This window comes from Aquarana catesbeiana, linkage group LG08, assembly GCF_042186555.1.
Source record: "Aquarana catesbeiana isolate 2022-GZ linkage group LG08, ASM4218655v1, whole genome shotgun sequence".
NCBI classification, from domain to species: domain Eukaryota; kingdom Metazoa; phylum Chordata; class Amphibia; order Anura; family Ranidae; genus Aquarana; species Aquarana catesbeiana.
The window spans coordinates 208,561,966-208,580,165 of record NC_133331.1 but is presented as its reverse complement, the minus strand read 5'-3'; the positions used below and the strand labels follow the sequence as shown (position 1 = coordinate 208,580,165).

At 43.9% G+C, this 18,200-nt stretch overlaps 1 protein-coding gene across 1 annotated transcript in view; it reads right to left on the bottom strand.

Annotated features, from left to right (window-relative positions):
* Positions 1 to 18,200, bottom strand: part of LOC141106245 (uncharacterized) — a gene marked incomplete in the record, with an annotated part of 282,774 nt that overhangs the window by 77,399 nt on the left and 187,175 nt on the right.

Below are 18,200 nucleotides of genomic sequence, written 5' to 3'. Positions count from 1 at the left end.
AAAAAACCAAAAAAAAGAAAAAACTTGATTTTAAAAAAACAAAAAAAGAAAAAACTTGATTTAAAAAACCAAAAAAAAGAAAAAACTTGATTTTAAAAAAACAAAAAAAAGAAAAAACTTGATTTTAAAAAACCAAAAAAAAGAAAAAACTTGATTTTAAAAAACCAAAAAAAAGAAAAAACTTGATTTTAAAAAAACAAAAAAAAGAAAAAACTTGATTTTAAAAAAACAAAAAACAAATAAAAAAATTGATTTAAAAAACCAAAAAAAAATAAAAAACATGATTAAAAAAAAAAAAAAAATTAAAAAACACTTGATTTGAAAAAAACAAAAAAACAAAAATATACAAACTTTATTCAAAAAAAAATAATAAAAACAAAAATAACTTGCTAAAAAAATAAATACATAAACACAAAAATTGCTTTAAAAACAAAAAAAAAAAAAAAAACACAAAACAAAACTTGATTTTCCCAAAACCAAAAAAAAAGCCTGTTTGTGAAAATCAAAAAGCCAAAAATAATTTTTTGTGGATTTAGGTATAAATATTTAGATATAATTATATTTTGCTACATTATTAAGATATCATTCTATTTTTGTCAATGAACATTTTATACTAAATGCAGAACTGAATGCATAACAACCATTAATAAAAACATCTCCTTATAGGAATTAAATAAATGTGTGGTTTGTTATTTCAAGGCTCAGTATCATTTTAGTTATAATTGTAAAAAAGTTGTTTACAGTGGCAATGGAGCTTATTTAGACATTTAAAATTACAATACAGTTGGCACTACAACTGCTCGACCATAACCTAGGAGACAGCCCAAAAGAAAGGCAAGCAATAAATATAATGCAAGATTTCATCAATAATTTTTTTATTGGCAAAAATTATATATCCTGGCCCATTGCAATGGCCCCCCTACCCATAAAATAATTAACATATTGCTGTCTAACTTGACGGGCACTTTGGGGGGCCAAGCCAGTACGGACAGTATCCAGGCCTGTAAGGTTGGCTTCTATTTGTCCGGCCTCAGGCCCAACTGTGCCTATATAATTTGGAGCATGCTTATTTAAAAAGTTGTGCAGAATGCAGCACGATAAAATGATAAAATTAAGTTTGTATTCCGCCAAATTAATGGCTGTTTGAAACAGGCGGAACCGGCTGGCCAGAATTCCAAACGCATTCTCAACCACTCTTCTAGCTCTGGCCAGCCGGTAATTAAAAACCCTCCTCTCCGGGGTGAGTGTTCTTTGGGGGAATGGCCTCATGAGGTGCTTGCTGAGAGCGAAGGCTTCATCGGCAATGAAGACAAAGGGGAGTCCTTCCACGTTATCCTCATCAGGTGGCAATCCCAGGCCACCACTCTGGAGACGCTGGCAGAACTCCGTCTGGGCAAATACTCCTCCATCCGACATCCGGCCATTCTTCCCCACGTCCACATATAAAAAATCATAGTGTGCCGACACCACCGCCATTAAAACAATACTGTGGAACCCCTTATAATTAAAATAATATGACCCCGAATGGGGTGGTGGCACAATGTGGACATGTTTCCCATCTATAGCCCCTCCACAATTGGGAAAGTCCCAACGGCTGGCAAAATGGGATGCCACAGTCTGCCATTCCTGTGGCGTTGAAGGAAACTGGGAAATCAAAAAAGAAAACCAAAATCAATTAATTTGTAAGCTAACATTGCAAGAAAATTAGACAATTAAAAACATTATTCCCCAGCATCAGTATAACATTCAATAATTTAATTGTTCTGGAATAACTAATATGGAAAGGCACACTTATCAGATTGCTCACCCCCTCTGATGGAACATTGATTACATTTTAGGGGGTTGTGAAATCCCTAAAAAAAATTACTTTTAGGACACGCAGGAATTTAGGGACTAAAAAGGCTACAAGACTGCAGTTGTCGCACTCTGCAGGTGCAGTTGCTAACCAGCTTACAGTAAATGAGGTAATGTAAAAAGGCATTCATGTTGCAAGGAGTACACAATCACATGCAAGGGCAATTAATGAAAACACTTTGAGGCTTGCATATGATTTGATGATGGAAATCAGCAGAGCTTCTGCTCATTTACTAAAGCACTGGAACAAATGCACTTGTAGAGTGCACATGCATTTTGCAAAGTGCCACATATATTTGCTTTAGACAAATCAACACCACAGAACATTCCAGCAAATTTTAACGAGGGTGGGGGTGGGGGGGTTGTGAAATCTAGATAATTGCTCATTAGCAGCAAACTATTTGGAGTGAGTTTAGGTGGGGGTGGGGGGGTTGTGAAATCTAGATAATTGCTCATTAGCAGCAAACTATTTGGAGTGAGTTTAGGTGGGGGGGGGGGGGGGGGGTTGTGAAATCTAGATAATTGCTCATTAGCAGCAAACTATTTGGAGTGAGTTTAGGTGGGGGGGGGGGGGGTTGTGAAATCTAGATAATTGCTCATTAGCAGCAAACTATTTGGAGTGAGTTTAGGTGGGGGGGGGGGGGGGGTTGTGAAATCTAGATAATTGCTCATTAGCAGCAAACTATTTGGAGTGAGTTTAGGTGGGGGGGGGGGGGGTTGTGAAATCTAGATAATTGCTCATTAGCAGCAAACTAAATACACTCAAACAAAATACATTCCAAATGAGTAGACTAGGTGGATATGTTCCCATCACTTCATGCTGGGAAGGTTATTGAAGGAAAATATACATGCATGACAAAAAATAACAGGAAAAAAATCCAGCATGTGTGAGGATAAAAAGGGGACATTCACACTATATTGCAATGATGGTAAGTAGTGTTTGAAGCAAGAAATACATTATATTATCAAAGATTACATAAAAGAACATGTGATGCTAATAAAAGAAAAATATCTTACCTTAATATAGTCCTTCTGCAGGACCTGTATGATGGCAGAACAGGTCTCTGGGATAATGATCCCCAGAGCCTGGGGGGAGATGCCTGTCGAGAACTTAAGGTCCTGCAGGCTTCTCCCTGTGGCCAAATACCGCAAGGTAGCGACCAGCCTCTGCTCCGGAGTGATGGCTTGCCTCATGCAGGTATCCTGCCTGCTGATATAGGGGGTCAGCAAAGCCAACAAACGGTCAAAAACGGGGTCCGTCATCCGGAGAAAGTTCCTGAAATCCTCAGGATTATTCTCACGGATCTCACGGAGCAAAGGCATGTGACAGAACTGGTCACGCTGAAGCAACCAATTCTTGGTCCATGAACTCCTCCTCGCCCTGTTCATGGACTGGTCTTGGGCTGAAGAATAAACTACAGCACCAAGCACATACAATGCACGAGCTCTACGACGAGTACGTACAGGTAACATGGCTTCAAAACGGTCGGCTGGTCAGAACGCACTAAACAGAACGCACTGAAGAACAGCAAGGCCTGTGAAGAACGACCTGAAAATCAGGAACGAGCGGCCAATAAAACAAAGATTTCTCAATGCCAACTGACCAAACGCACTGAAAAGCAGATACAAACCTCACAAGCACAGACTGAACAACAGTTAAAACGAACTGAAAAATACGAGTCTCACAAGCGCGAATCGTCTCTCACCAAACTTCTACTAACACGAGATAAACACGAGATTAGCAGAAGGAGCCCAAAGGGTGTCGTACGGGCTATTGAACTTCCGTTTTATAGTCTCGTCGGACTTGGTGTACGTCACCGCGTACTAGGCTGTCGTACTTTTGTGTGGTCGTGTGTGCGCAAGTCCGTTCGTAACAAAGTCTGCCGCAAGTCCGCCGAAGGTACGTCGGAAGTCTGTCGGACAGGCTGTCGGACTTTTGTAGACGAAAAGTCCGACCGTGTGTACGCGGCATAACACTAACTGAGCTATGTCTGTGAATAAACCCAATGATTGTAGTGTTGAAATTGTTGTCAGTAAACACAACAATGCGACACCACTGGTCTGATACAAGTGCAGGAAGCAGCTCATATGAATGGGTATGAATACTGTATGCCCACTCACTACACTTAGGCTACTTTCACACTGAGGCGCTTTACAGGTGCTACAGTGCTAAAAATAGCGCCTGCATAGCGCCTGTAAAGAGCCTCTTCCGTCTCTCCAGTGTGAAAGCCAGAGGGTTTTTACACTGGAGCGATGCTCTTGCAGGATGGTAAAAAAAGTCCTGCAAGCCGCATCTTTGCAGCGCTGTAGGAGCGGTGTATACACTCCTCCTAACGTGCCCCTGCCCATTGAAAATAATGGGGCAGCGCTGCCAAACCGCCACTGCAGCAGCGATTTGTGGGCGGGTTCAACCTGTTTTTGGCCGCTAGCGGGGGGTTAAAACCCCTAATCCTGTGTCCCGTATGGACAGGCCACAACTGATATACACTATATTACCAAAAGTATTGGAATGCCTGCCTTTACACACATAGGAACTTTAACGACATCCCAGTTTCAGTCCATAGGGTTCAATATTGAGTTGGCCCTCCCTTTGCAGCTATAACAGCTTCAACTCTTCTGGGAAGGCTGTCCACAAGGTTTAGGAATGTGTCTATAGGAATGTTTGACCATTCTTCCAGAAGTGCGTTTGTGAGGTCAGGGTTTGATGTTGGATGAGAAGTCCTGGCTCGCAGTCTCTGCTCTAATTCATCCCAAAGTTGTGCTATTGGGTTGAGGTCAGGAACAACCCATGCAATCACAGGGAAAAAGTATTAAACACGGGAAGAAAGGGTGGTGCAAAAGGGCACGGAAAGCCAAGACAACAGCTGAAATCCATCAGTAATAGAAAGCAATCCTGCCCCTTCTCTGTGCAAATTATTTTTCAGCTGGTTCAGTCTCAACTGATGGCCTATTAAAAGGTGTCTCATTACCATGGCGTCACACAAGAAACATCTCATGACGGGAAAGAGCTCTCTCAAGACCTTCGCAACCTGAACTTAGCACTGAACGTATTCTCTCTGGAGAAGAGACACTTCAGAGGGGATATGATTTCAATATACAAATACCATACTGGTGACCCCACAATAGGAATATAACTTTTTTCCAGAAGGGAAGACTCGTGGCCACTCATTAAAATTAGAAGAAAAGAGGTTTAACCTTAAACTACAAAGAGGGTTCTTTACTGTAAGAGTGGCAAGAATGTGGAATTCACTTTCACAGGCGGTGGTCTCAGTGGGGAGCATCGATAGTTTCAAGAAACTATTAGATAAGCACCTGAACGACCGCAACATACAGGGATATACAATGTAATACTGACATATAATCACACACATAGGTTGGACTTGATGGACTTGTGTCTTTTTTCAACCTCACCTACTATGTAACCTTATTGTTGTAAAACATACTGATGGCATTGGCTACAGAAGGATTTCTAAACATCTGAAATTTCCAGTGAAAACTGTTGGGGCCATAATCCTGAAGTGGAAAGAACCTAATTTCACCATAAACCTTCCTGCCACTGCAGCTGTCACACAGCACAGCGGTGGGGGGGTGTATCTGGAGGAGGGGAGCTTGATGGTAATTTAGACACTAATTCCTCATCAGGTCCGCTCCCCTTGTGATTGACAACAGGCAGTGGGTGTATCCTTAGGCTGCTATTGGCTATGTAATCCACCCGCTCCCTGCTGTCAATTACAAGGAGAGAGTGGACATGATGGGGAACTAGTGTCTCAACTTCCTCATCAAGATACATCCACTGCAATTGGAGACTGTTGGCTGTGAAGGGAATTTTCTCATTGCAAAGGAATTTTTTCCTTAGCTTAGTGAATGCAGTTAAAATTCACTTTGCAAAAAATACCCAATCGCATGCAGGGGAGATTAAAGAAAAGTATTTTTGCTTGCTCATAATATCTAATGGAAGTTAACAGAGCTTTACCTCATTCGCTAAGCTAAAAATTGCATTGCATAGTGAAAATTCTCTTGCAAAATGAACAGCCTATTTGCCTTTAGTAACCCCATGGTCCCTTCAGGTTTAGCCAATCTTGTCTAATATTTTCCTGGTCACCAAATCACAAGTATTCATATCTATAGAACAGCATGAGAAGGTCTGGAATCCTGTGAATTCGTTACCTACATGAGTAAAAGTGAACCACTCACTAGAGTGACTATATAGAAGATGACAAGATCTTTTTAAAATCCCATGCAAACACTCCTGAAATACCTTAAAATGGATGTTTGCATAATTTTACAGATAATTACACATCTCACTAGTAGGGATGAGCCGAACAACCCCCCCCCCCCCCCCCCCGGTTCGGTTCGCAGCAGAACTTGCGAATAGGCAATAAATTTGTTCGAACACGCGAACACTGTTAAAGTCTATGGGACACGAACATGAATAATCAAAAGTGCTCATTTTAAAAGCTTATATGCAAGTTATTGTCATAAAAAGTGTTTGGGGACCTGGGTCTTGCCCCAGGGGACATGTATCAATGCAAAAATAGGTTTTAAAAATGGCAGTTTTTCAGGAGCAGTGATTTTAATAATGCTTAAAGTCAAACAATAAATGTGTAATATTCCTTTAAATTTCGTACCTGGGGGGTGTCTATAGTATGCCTGTAAAGGGGCGCATGTTTCCCGTGTTTAGAACAGTCTGACAGCAAAATGACATTTCAAAGGAAAAAAAGTCATTTAAAACTACTTGCGGCTATTAATGAATTGTCAGTCCGACAATACACATAAGAGTTCATTGATAAAAACTGCATGGGATTTCCCCACAGGGGAACCCTGAACCAAAATAAAAAAAAATGCGTGGGGGTCCCCCTAAATTTCATACCAGGCCCTTCAGGTCTGGTATGGATATTAAGGTTAACCCCGTGCTAAAATGTAAAAAAAAATGGCATGGGGGTCCCGCTAAATTCCATACCAGGCCCTTCAGGTCTGGTATGGATATTAAGGGGAACCCCGCACCAAAATTTTTAAAAAATTTTTTAAAAAAATGGCGTGGGGGTCCCCCTCAAAATCCATACCAGACCCTTCAGGTCTGGTATGGATTTTAAGGGGGACCCCGCGCCAACATTTTTTAAAAAATGGCGTGGGGTCCTCCCAAAAATCTATACCAGAACGAGAGAGCACCCCCCCCCCTCCTGAACAGTACCAGGCCACATGCCCTCAACATTGGAAGGGTGCTTTGAGGTAGCCCCCCAAAGCACCTTGTCCCCATGTTGATGGGGAGAAGGGCCTCATCCCCACAACCCTTGCCCAGTGGTTGTGGGGGTCTGCGGGCGGGGGGCTTATTGGAATCTGGAAGCCACCTTTAACAAGGGAACCCCCAGATCCCAGCCCCTCCCTTGTGTGAATTGGTAATGGTGTACCCCTACCATTTCACAAAAAAAGTGTCAAAAAGGTTAAAAAACACAAGAGACGGTTTTTGACAAGTCCTTTATTAATTTCTTCTTCTTTCATCTTCTTTCTTCTGGTCTTCCTTTGGTGTTCTTCTTCTTCCTCCATCTTCTTCTTCATCTTCTTCTTCTCCATCTTCTTCTCGTTCCGCATCTTCCTCCAGGCTTCTTTTCTGCTCCGTCCGCACGATCCGCCTCTGTGGGAGTCTTCCGCCGTGTGACGCTTCAGTTCTTCTGACATTTCTTATATAACGGAGGGCGGGGCCACCCAGTGACTTCGCCCTCCTCTGATGCACAGGGAACTTCCCTGTGGCTTTCCCCGTGTTGTCGGAGGGGGGCGGGGTAATCCGGATACATAAACGGGTGGAAGAAAGAAGATGAAAGAAGAAGAAATTAATAAAGGACTTGTCAAAAACCCTCTCTTGTGTTTTTTAACCTTTTTGACACTTTTTGTGAAATGGTAGGGGTACACTTGTACCCCATTACCAATTCACACGGGGGGGGCGGGATCTGGGGGTCCCCTTGTTAAAGGGGGCTTCCAGATTCCGATAAGCCCCCCGCCCGCAGACCCCCACAACCACCGGGCAAGGGTTGTGGGGATGAGGCCCTTCTCCCCATCAACATGGGGACAAGGTGCTTTGGGGGGCTACCTCAAAGCACCTTCCCAATGTTGAGGGCATGTGGCCTGGTATGGTTCAGGAGGGGGGGCGCTCTCTTGTCCCCCCTCTTTTCCTGCAGCCTGCCAGGTTGCGTGCTCGCATAAGGGTCTGGTATGGATTTTTGAGGGGACCCCATGCCATTTTTTTTTTAAATTTTGGCCGGGGTTCCCCTTAATATCCATACCAGACCTGAAGGGCCTGGTATGGAATTTTGGGGGACCCCCATGCATTTTTTTCTTAATTTTGGTTCGGAGTTCCCCTGTGGGGGAATCCCATGCTGTTTTTATCAATGAACTTTTATGTGTATTGTCGGACTGACAATTCATTAATAGCCACGAGTAGTTTTAAATGATTTTTTTTCCTTTGAAATGTCATTTTGCTGTCAGACTGTTCTAAACACGGGAAACATGCGCCCCTTTACAGGCATACTATAGACATCCCCCAGGTATGAAATTTAAAGGAATATTACACTTTAATTGTTTCACTTTCACTAAGCATTATTAAAATCACTACTACCGTAAAAACGTCCGCTTTTAAAATTTCTTTTTGCATTGATGCATGTCCCCTGGGGCAGGACCCAGATCCCCAAATACTTTTTATGACAATATCATGCATATAAGCCTTTAAAATTAGCACTTTTGATTTCTCCCATAGACTTTTAAAGGGTGTTTCCTTTCGAATTTGCCGCAAACACCCCAAATTGTTCGCTGTTCGGCGAACTGGCGAACAGCCAATGTTCGAGTCGAACTCATGTTTGACCCAAACATAAAGCCCACCCCTACTCACTATCTTGATAAATGACACAATAATATTGTGGCCAGATGACAGTAGGACTTACACTCTGTATGTTGAGGGTCAGCAACCTGTAGATCGCAATCTACCAGTAGATCACGGACAGGTGACTGGTAGATCGTGGTCTGCGCTTGCTGACCTGCCATTCCAGAGCTTCAGAGTGCAATTCAGAGGGTCTACTTGTAAAGTCGGAGCTGTAAAAGGAGCAAGAGCCGCATAAGCTGATGCCTCCACTGTAGTGCTGGCTCCTGTCTCATGCAGAGTGATACAAACTGCACTCTGTCTCTTATCCCAGGTAGAGGTCTCCAGAGTGGTGCCAGCAGCAGGAAAGAAAAGATCTTCAGGTCAGTGTAAAGCAATACACTGGGCATAATAGTATAGGGCTGCTTTCATACTGATGTGCTGTAGTTTATCCACACTATGGGTGCAGTCCAGTGTACCTGCAGCTTTCCTGCACATTTGCTGGGCTTAGTCATAGACTTCTATTATATCCTGCACCATTGCGACATGGTAGTACGGGATTTAGGGTTTTAAATTAGGTGTGAAGATGTGACACTGTGGCCAGTGATCTTTGACTTCTCCCATGTTGTTCAGGTAGATCTCCACCTCTTTTTTAAAAAATAGGCTTTATTGGATTTTAAAAACATTACAAAATAATAAAGTATTCTGTACAGTAAGAGATCAGAAACAGATATATTTTAACACTTTGAAACATGGTGTATGGTGTCAGACAGAAGTAACCTTAATGCATAGGAATACAATATAAAGGCGACATACTAGAAATGGGGTTGATGAGTCAGAACATTGAAACGTTTCCCTTATTCTTTCTGGAAAGCCACAGAGGCTGGGCACCGGGAAAGGGAGTATATGAACAAGGATAGCAGGGGGGGATGGGAGGGTGGGGTGGAAAGAAGAGACTACTGGCAAATTGCCGGGTCTCTAAGGACCATGAAGAGTCATAACTCAAGTTGGGAGAAGTGTGAGGGTAGGGGGATAGAAGGGTACCAGTATATAATATATATATTATCTAGTAGTCCTAATGGAGACGAGAATGATACATTACATCTGGAAGGAGGCATCCATGGGGGGGTCACCCCTCCCCATGTGCTAGTTGGGGGGAGGGGGGGTCCTTGACACCCCTCTACCATAGGACCAGACCACTGAGGATAGGGTTTCCCCCTAGGTAGGGGCGTAGCAAAAAAAATTAAGTCTAGATATGTCAATACACATCATGGAGAACATCTTAATTGATATAAAGTATTCAGACATTGTTTTAAAGTGTGGGCCATAAGGAAAACAAGGTGGAAGACTCAAGGAAGTTGCTGTGATCTACAGGAGTAACTAGCGGATGAGTGTGAAAGCTGGAATTCTGTAAAGTATTGGGCTAAGTTTTCCATCAGGCTGATCTTCTGAGCGGTGATAACTTTTAGGTCTTCAGCAGGGAAGTCTCTAGAGAGGTAGTAGTAAAACTAGGGGAGCCCATTGAAATCTTGGGTATTCAGGAGACTATCGTGGTCTTTTGCAGGAAGGAATTATGACAAAGTGGAGCCATTTGTTTTTGAAAGCGGAGTGTAGAACCATGATGTGACAAGTCCACGTCTAGTTTTTCCTTTTGTAGTAGACTGATGAGTTCTTGTTTTACTTCCAAAAGGGCAGGAGGTGAGGCAGAGGCCCAGTTTCTCAGGATGGCCCATCTCGCCGACATGAAACAGGTCGATAGCCAAGCTTTGTTGCATTGGGTATGGATTTGTTTTAGATTGGTCGAGTGGAAATTTATCCATGTAGCCAAAGAGCAAGGGGAAAATGTCCTTTGATGGGGGTCTCCAGGTGATAAAGTCTGCAAAGGTTTCAATTTGGTCCCAAAATTTAAAGATGTAAGGGCAAGTCCAGAGTCTGTGCAGCGAGAGGACATAGGCGTTTGTCTTGTGCTGACCCACGAGGCAGGTGTGGGATGTATGCTCTATGCATAATTTTGAGTTGTTGTTCTCGCCAGAATTCATTTGTGACAAAGGCACAGGTAGAAGTGTAGCCCGTTAGGATCCGGTTTATGGCTTCAGAGGATTGTAGGTCTTTACACCAGGCAGCAGCTGAGGTGAAATGGAGCGTGCAAGGGCCTGTATATGGATACAATTTTGAATTGTTGAGTTTCCAGAAGAGTGTCCAGGATAGAGGAGCAAAACCTTTGAAGTTTGTTTTGGCTTAGTCCCATGGTGCGGTGGGTTGCCTGATGCACATAGAGATAATGGTGGGTTGGAAGATCAAATAGTGTCAGTATTTCTGTTACCTGTAGGGGTGATCCCGTGGGAGCATCAAAGTGTTGAGCGAACTTGAGTAGCCCATGAGAAGTCCATTCAGCGTATTCAGCGTTTTGTTGTGGTTAAGGAATGTAGGGTTTCAGTGAATCGGGAGGTAATTGGAAATCCAAGGTGAGAGGTTTATTTTTGTCTCATCTCCCGCCATACTACTAACGTATCATGGATGAGTACATTTTGTTTGAGCTCTGAGGGGAGTGCTTTTAAGTTACAGTGTAGCAAGGTTGGTAAGCTGAATGGGCCTGCCATTTGGGAATCCAATTCATAGTTGGAATACTTTGAACTTTGCGAAAGCCAATCTAAACATACCCTCAATAGACAAGATAGGTTGTATAACCTTATATTAGGGAGTTTAACTCCCCCCCTCGCACCTGGGCAGGCAAAATTTGAGCAAAGAAATGCGGGGGCGACGTCTGTGCCAGAGAAAAATTGACATAGCCTTGTGTAATTTCTGTACATCAGTATGCCGCAAAAGTATAGGGATAGTCTGCAAGGTGTAAAGAACTCTGGCAAAATGTATCATTCTAAAGAAGTGGCACCTGCCAAGGAGCGAGAGTGGGAGATCTATCCACGTCTCCAGTTTGTCTATAACCTTGGTAAAAACCGTGGAGAAATTTAGGTGGTAAAGGGTTGAAGGTAGTCTGCCGATCTTTATACCCAGATAGGTAATGTGTTGTTTGGCGATAGTGAAGATTGAATCTTTTGCCCACAAAGGGGATCTAGGGTGGTATAGGGGGAGAATTTCGCTTTAAGAGAAGTTTATACGCAGGCCTGAGCATGCTCGATAGGAAGTGAAGATGTCTTGGATGTGGGGCATGTCAGCTCTGGGGCGAATATCAGGATGTCGTCAGCGAATAGTGCTAAGCAAAGTTCATGGTGTCCTATGGTTATGCCATGTAAGTTGGATTGGGAGAGCAGGAATTGGGATAATGGTTCCAAGGCCAGATTGAACAAAAGCAGCGAAAGGGGGGCAGCCTTGCCTGGTCCCCTTATGAAGTTTGATACTCTTTGAAATGTGACTCGCTGCAACAATGTTTGCAGTGGGAACTAGATACATTGTGAAAATCAGATATATAAAGGGACCCGAAAATCCAAACCATTGCAGTACTAGGTACAACCAGGTTAAAACTGACATTGTCAAAGGCCTTTTCCGCATCAAGTGAAATAATGGAATAATCTCCATCGGGATTAGCTGTAGCGTGTTTAAGGGCCATAACAACCTTTCGGATGTTGGAAGAGGCTGAGCGGCCTTGAGTAAATCCTGCCTGTGAGGGGTGGATGAGGGAAGGAATTATTTTAGCTAGTCTGTTAGCTATGATTTTTGAAAGTATTTTGGAGTCTAGGTTGAGGAGTGATATAAGGCTATAAGAGCTTGGTTCTGTTTGGTCTTTGCCTTTTTTGGCGATCAATTTAATATGCACCTGGTAACCAGAGGGTAGATATTTGCCCCTTGCTAGGATTTCTTGGTAGACTTTTGTCAATGAGGGAACCACCATGTCTGCTGTCATTTTATAGAATTCTGGGGTGTAACCGTCTGGGCCTGGGGCTTTTCCATTGGCAAGTAATGATATGGCTTTAAAAACCTCCTGGTCTGTAATTGGGGCATTAGGCTGGGACAAAAGAGGAGCCTCTATCTGTGGGAGGGAGATTTGGTCTAGGAAAGCTTGGGCAGTTGCCATGTCTGTTGGGTCTTCCACATATAGAAAGGCATAGTACTGTTCCAAGATTGTGATGACCTCACCTTTGGTAGATGAAGTGAGATTTCCTTGGGCATCTTTGAGGGCAGGTATGTGAGTGGGGGAATGGGCTCCCATGCAGAACTTGGCTAGTAGTTTTCCAGGATTGTTACCATACTTGTGGTATTTCAATTCAAGGTATGATTTGTAAATTAGTTCCTGCGTGTCAGCCCACAGGTCGAAGTTGTGTTTGGCATTGCACCAAATGTGTTGGTTCATGAGAGAGTTAGTGAGCAACAGTTGAGTCTAGGCCAGTCGTAATCGATCGCTTGCTTCACAGTAATTTTTAAGTACATTATTTTTGTGTGTGGCTACATAGGCGATAATCCTACCACCTATTTGTATTTGCTTTTTGTTCTAAATTTGTCTTTTAGATTTTGTATATGAATAAATTCAATTTAATTTTTACACAATTCTTAATCTATCTCTAATTGCCCTCAAAATCCCACTATCTGAGGCTTTCTTATTTTCTATACTTAGGGATGCTGGCAATTTTTTCGCAGCAATTCTTGGGAGCCCATTTTTCATAATCCTACCACCTTAGCTGTTTAATGATCTTAGATTGCAATTTTGTGGATGTAGGTTTTGGATGTGAGCGGGAGAAGTGTGGAGTTGCAAAACACGTAGTCAATCCCGGTGAAGGTATGATGTGGAGGGGAGTAGAAGGTGTAATCCCAATCTCCATACATCTATGAGCTGGAGGGCCTCCACAAAGATTGCAAGAGTGGTACGCGTGGGGAGGGGAAGATGCGGGGAGGTGTATCTACTCCGTGATTTGTCTTCCAAGGCATCCATGAGTGAGTTAAAATCCCCTCCCACTATGAGAGGGATGTGTAGGTAAGGTGATAAGTGAGCAGATACTGTTTGAAAAAAGGTTTTAGTAGGCGCTTGCCATCCGGAGGACGTCATATGACGTCCTCGACTTTCGGGGCTTATATCTGAATGATGTCTGAGGCTACAGACATCATTCAGATACCGGCATTTTCAGCCGGCGATTCCGTACACCATGAGAACGATCATAGTGGCTGTTCCGCCGCTTGATTGTTCTTACGGGCGGCGGGAGGGGACGTCCCCCCCCTCCCGCCGCCCTCCGGTGCTTCTACCGACTCACCTCAGCGATCGGTGAGCCGGACAGCGGATCCGCCGGCGCCGGATGTTCACCATAGAGATTTCCGGCGGACCAGATGGTCGCCGGAGTCTCTATGATCGTTCGGAGGCCGGGCGCGATGTTATGACGTCACGCCCGGCCTCTGCATTAAAAAAAACGGTGCCGCTTCGGCTGTGAAGCGGCGATCGTTTTATTTTTTTTTTGATTTTAGGCTTCCCAGCCTAGAGGTGAGATGTGGGGTCTTATTGACCCCATATCTCACTGTAAAGAGGACTGATCGTGTCATATTCCTATTACAAGGGATGTTTACATTCCTTGTAATAGGAATAAAAGTGATCAAAAAAAAAAAAAATTTTTTTAAAGTGTAAAAATAAAAATTTTTAAGTAAAATTAACAATAAAAAAAAAAAATTTTTTAAAGCGCCCCTGTCCCCGTGAGCTCGCACGCAGAAGCGAACGCATACGTAAGTCCCGCCCACATATGAAAACGGTGTTCAAACCACACATGTGAGGTATCGCCGCGAACGTTAGAGCGAGAGCAATAATTTTGGCCCTAGACCTCCTCTGTAACTCAAAACATGTAACCAGTAAAAAATTTTAAAGCGTCGCCTATGGGGATTTTTAAGTACCAAAGTTTGGCGCCATTCCACGAGCGTGTGCAATTTTGAAGCGTGACATGTTAGGTATCTATTTACTCGGCGTAACTTCATCTTTCACACAATGCAAAAAAATTTGGCTAACTTTGCTGTTTTGTTTTTTTTTAAAAAAAAACGCATTTGAAAAATTGCTGCGCAAATACCGTGCAAGATAGAAAGTTGCAATGACTGCCATTGTATTCTCTAGGGTCTCTGCTAAAAAAACATATATAATGTTTGGGGGTTCTATGTAATTTTATAGCAAAGAAATGATGATTTTTGACATGTAGGAGCGAAGTGTCAGAAATGGCCTGGATGCGAAGTGGTTAATGATCTGAGATTGCAATTTTGTGGATGTAGGTTTTGGATGTGAGCGGGAGAAGTGTGGAGTTGCAAAACACGTAGTCAATCCTGGTGAAGGTATGATGTGGAGGGGAGTAGAAGGTGTAATCCCAATCTCCATACATCTATGAGCTGGAGGGCCTCCACAAAGATTGCAAGAGTGATACGCGTGGGGAGGGGAAGATGCGGGGAGGTGTATCTACTCCGTGATTTGTCTTCCAAGGCATCCATGAGTGAGTTAAAATCCCCTCCCACTATGAGAGGGATGTGTAGGTAAGGTGATAAGTGAGCAGATACTGTTTGAAAAAAGGTTTTAGTGGGAGTGTTGGGGGCATAAACATTACTGAAGGCTAAGTCTCTATTGGAGATGCGCAAGAGTATGGTTAGGAGGCGACCTACGTTGTTCTGTTTCCCCGAGATTATCTCACAAGGTAGATTTTTATGAATAAGGATCAGTGCATCTGCCTTATTTTTTATTGAGGCAGACCCGTGCACTTGGCCCCACCCAAAGTTTTCGCATCTGTTTGAAATCTACCAGGGGGAGATATCTCCTGGAGGAAGGAAATGTCCATTTTAAGTCTTTTAAGGTGGTGAATAATCGCCATCATTTTATGGGGGGAGCGTAGGCCTTTGGTATTCCAAGATATGATCCGCATGGTGTGGGTAGGATCCCGAGAGGGCTAGGAGGTGGAGTGTGGGAGCAGATGGGTGGCTGTCTTTGAAGAGGGGTACTGAAAATGTATTTGGATACCGGGGGGGTGTGAGGGAAGGGAGGGCAGAGGGATAAGTAGAGAGAGCCCGGCAAAGGCAAGTGAAGTGTACAGGGGAGGAGGGGGGAGAGGAAGGTGTACCTCTCTGAGGTGGCAGAGCACAAGATAAAAAGAGTACTAAAACAACTTACAGCAAATGGAAGCCTGGACTTCACTTTCTTCCTCACGTAAAACTCCTTCTACATGACAGCATAACCAGAGGGGGGGGGGGTCTTTGACCAAAAGGCAGCGTCCTACTAAGAGCAAGGGGTCAAGTATACTAGGGAGAAAAAGTAGCCCCTCAGTTCCGCTGGATTGAGATGTTGCCACTTCTCCAGTAAGGCTGAAAGTATAGAGCAGTCAGAAATATAACAGGTAAACGTATCAGGTTTCAACAAGGCAAAGCAAGACACATATTTAAGGAACCTGGAATGACAATTAGATAGAACTCGGTGGAGGTCCTATGGAAGTGGAGGTTAGGCCCAAGGGCGTATGCTTTAGCGGGGTTTGCGTAACCTATCATTAGTCAGTCAGAGTAACGGTCCCTTTTTGGTGAATCCTTTCTTGGGCTATTTTGAACCCTGGGAGCGGTGGGGGGAGTGATTGGCTCCATGGGTGAAACCTCCTGTGTTATATGTGTTATATGTAAATATGTTTGGAGGTAGGAGGCTTCTTCCTCAGGAAGGATTTTGTTTCCCTGGATTGGTCGGTGAGCCTCAGGGTAACAGGGTACACCAAAGTGAATTTCACGCCTTTTAAGTGAAGAGCAGAGCAAATTGGCTGGAAAGCTTTCCGTTTGTGGGACACTTCCGGCGAATAGTCAGCAAACAACATTACCTTGTGGCTGTCCAGTTGGAGTGTGTGTGCATTGCGGAATGATTTTAGCAGAGCCACACTGTCCGTGTAATTCAGGTAGCGAACAATGATAGGGCGTGGGGTTCTTTGGATGGGCCCCCCCACGTGGTGGGCTCTTTCCACTGTGCAAGGTGTAGTAATCCCCAGGGCTTCAGGGAGATCCATGGAGCAGACATTCACTAGGGACCTGGAATTGTATGCTTCAGGGAGGCCAAAAATGCGCAGGTTATTCCTGTGGAAACGATTTTCTGAATCGTCCAATTTGTCTAGGACATGTTGCTGGGACTGAGAAGCATGGTAAAGTGCAGTTTGTGAACTCTGGATTTCTTCCTCCAGTTCTGTAACACGGTGCTCAGCCTCTGAGAGCCTGTCAGCATGGTCTCTCAGCTCTCTGCGAATCTGGTCTATGCCTGCTGTGACAGCTCTGTCGACTACTGAGGTGATGGTGGGCAATAGCAGGGCAACTACTGCCGTACCATACTCCTTCTATGATAACACAGGCATCGATATGCTGTGTGGGGCTGGGAAGCCTATAGCAGGGAGAGCTGCGCCTGTCAGCCATCTTGGATGGCTGTGTGACTGAGGATGGCTGAGCGGGGATGGTGCCTGGATCAAGGCTGGAGCCACTGTGAACATGGAAGCATTCCATCCGCGCTGTCCCTGGGGTGCGAGGGAGGCAGGAGAGGAGATAATCTGCTGTGACCTGTCAGTAGAAGGGCTGGTTTTATATTGGTCCCTTCCAGAGCCGCTGTATTTCTCTCCTACTACATGGGCACCGGAAGTCTATCTCCACCTCTTTAAGGTTGCCTACCCATGCTGTAAGTGTTCAGTTGTAGTACATATAGAATGAGATGAACTTTATTAACTGCAGGGACCCATTTACATCTTTGTGATGTGTTAAAGTGGGCTATGGAGCTTTATGTTGCAAATTAAAGTGCATTCTATTAGGGCAGAACATTCAGTTGAATGGGCTTCCTAATGCACCAAAATACCCCAGGAAAAATGAGCATGCACTACTTCTAGCAATTCAGCACACCACAATACACAGTATGGTGCGCTGCAATGTAGGTGCGGTGTGTGATGCCAAAAAAAACCTGGACAAAGTAATAAAGAACCCAAAAGACTAGAGTTCTAGTTTAAAAATGTAGCAATAACTCCCTTAGGAGCTGCTGACTTAAATCGGGATGTTACCATCACCTTTTTACCTTTAGTTTACCAACACCAGAACATAGAGTCCATGTTGAGCTTTGTCTCCGACCATGTAGGCACCAGTCACTTTAGTACTTTTTCAATGCTTTAATAGGAAGAAACTTGAAGAAGTAGCAGGAAAGAGGTAGAAGAAGAGTTGCAGGGAGGTTCAAATACCTTTTCTTTAGCACACTAAGGAATTTGAGATCTTAGAGAATGATTATACCTTTAGTCCAGGATTAAATCTTTGCTCACCCGGATAGGTCTCTCTCACTGACCTAGCAGCCGGAGCGTAGCACGAACAAAAAGTCTTTGCCACAGACTTTAAAAGAGCGATCTAACTGTACAAACCTCTGCCACAGGACGTAGTAGTTTTAGATGAATAGCAACACAGTACCAGAACCTTTAAGCCGACCCGGCAGTCCTTGTGTGATAGGTTAGATTAAGATGCGTCCTCCAATCGAGTCACCAGGCCCCTCTTGAGACACCAGCATTCCGCTCGGTCCTCTCCAAAGACGGGTCCTCCCCTGGGTCTT